The sequence below is a fragment of the Panthera pardus genome, unplaced genomic scaffold (genome assembly GCF_024362965.1).
Source record: "Panthera pardus isolate Hobbes unplaced genomic scaffold, ASM2436296v1 HiC_scaffold_20, whole genome shotgun sequence".
NCBI lineage: Eukaryota > Metazoa > Chordata > Mammalia > Carnivora > Felidae > Panthera > Panthera pardus.
This window is the reverse complement of record NW_026526766.1, coordinates 40,485,127-40,486,970: the sequence shown is the minus strand read 5'-3', so window position 1 is coordinate 40,486,970 and position 1,844 is coordinate 40,485,127. Positions and strand designations below refer to the sequence as shown.

At 39.3% G+C, this 1,844-nt stretch overlaps 1 non-coding gene across 1 annotated transcript; it reads right to left on the bottom strand.

The window, feature by feature from the left end:
* Positions 1-1,509: 1,509 nt before the first annotated feature.
* LOC128778743 (small nucleolar RNA U13) lies at positions 1,510-1,613 on the bottom strand. The gene has a single exon (XR_008424468.1). It is a non-coding gene; the product is annotated as a small nucleolar RNA U13 (small nucleolar RNA).
* Between the last annotated feature and the right edge of the window lie 231 nt (positions 1,614-1,844).

The following is a 1,844-nucleotide window of genomic DNA, read 5'->3' as shown; positions in this document are numbered from 1 at the left end:
GCTAAAGAGAGTAAATAGAGAGTTGAGATATGAGGAATAATAGAAGGGAAATAAGACCTTTTCTTTAAATGAGATGGGAAACTATTCAGGGGAACTTTAGAATCCATTTATCAAAGAATCACATGAAATGTATAGATTACTTAGGGGATAACTGACATTTTTACAATATTGAGTCTTCTCATCCAAGAATATGTCATATCTCTCCATTTATTCTAGACTTTCTTTTATGTACTTCAGTAAACCTTAATAGCTCTTGTCCTATGAATCTTTGAAATTCTTATTAAGTTTATTACTAGGTTTTAAGGGTTTATTTTTGTTTGGTGTGGATTTTTCTTTTTTTTATTAGAAAAAAATTTTTTAATGTTTTTGTTTATTTTTGAAGGAGAGACAGACAGAGCATGAGCGGGGGAGGAGCAGAGAGAGAGGGAGACAGAATTTGAAGCAGGTTCCAGGCTCTAAGCTGTCAGCACAGAGCGTGACGCAGGGCTCGAACTCACGAACTGTGAGATCATGACCTGAGCTGAAGTCGGACGCTTAACCAACTGAGCCACCCAGGGGCCCCTGGATTGGATTTTTCTATTGTAAATGAGATTCCCGACCCCCCCCCCCCATTACATTCTCTAACTGGACCACCTCTCACTCATGACTATTACTCTAAATTCCTAACCTCTATCACACAGATTAGTTTTGCCTATTGTTTGTTCATCCTTATATACATATAATAATATGAATATGTAAATATAATATATAGAGTAACTATTCATTTTTAATATATTCCTCTTATGGTTACCTTAAGATAGTTCAGACTTAATGCCAATGTCCATTTATTTCATTCTCTTGGAATATTTTGGTAATAGTTATATTGCCTCTAAATAATGACTGTTTTGACTAAGTTCTATGCCCAACGTGGGGTTTGAACTCACAACTCACAGCTCTGAAATCAACTCAATTCTACCAACTGAGCCAGGAATGCCAGAGAGTTTTTTCTCTTCAGTCTTCGTAGTTATAATTCACTTGTGTTACCTAGTTTACTACCTTGGATAGGATTCTCAGAAAATTTCTGAATAAAAGGGGCAACAACATTTATCTTATTTGTGACACTAATGTGAAATAATTCTTACTTTTACTCCCTTTAATTTTCTTAATGCTTATTTATTTCTTTTTGAGTGAGAGACAGAGCTCAAGCAGGCGAGGGTCAGAGAGAGAGGGGGAGACACAAAATCCGAAACAGCCTCCAGGCTCCGAGCTAGCTGTCAGCACAGAGCCTGTTGAGGGACTCGAACCCACGAACGGCAAAACCATGACCTGAGCCAAAGTCAGATGCTTAACCAACTGAACCACACAGACACCCCCGACCTTTACTCCCTTTATATAAAATTTTGACGGATTGTTTATTAGAAATTATTTTTACATTAAGAAATGATCTTTCTCTTACTAATTTCCTATTTTTTTAAACGAAAGCCTGTTTTTGCATTGGTAGTGAGCACTGTAAGAGGTATTTCTTTTTCATATCGGATGGGTGATGTGCCAATATTGTAACAAGGTTTGAGGGAGGCATGTGTCGCCCAGCAGTGTGAACACTCAATCATCACGCTTATAAGCTACAAAAGGATCTACAAGTGGTATATGAAACGAGCAAACCAGTGGGATATAATCAAAAGACACCTATATGTTATTTCTCATGGTCCCTTTAAAATGTAGGGGCGCCTGGGTGGCGCAGTCGGTTAAGCGTCCGACTTCAGCCAGGTCACGATCTCGCGGTCCGTGAGTTCGAGCCCCGCTTCGGGCTCTGGGCTGATGGCTCGGAGCCTGGAGCCTGTTTCCGATTCTGTGTCTGCCTCCCT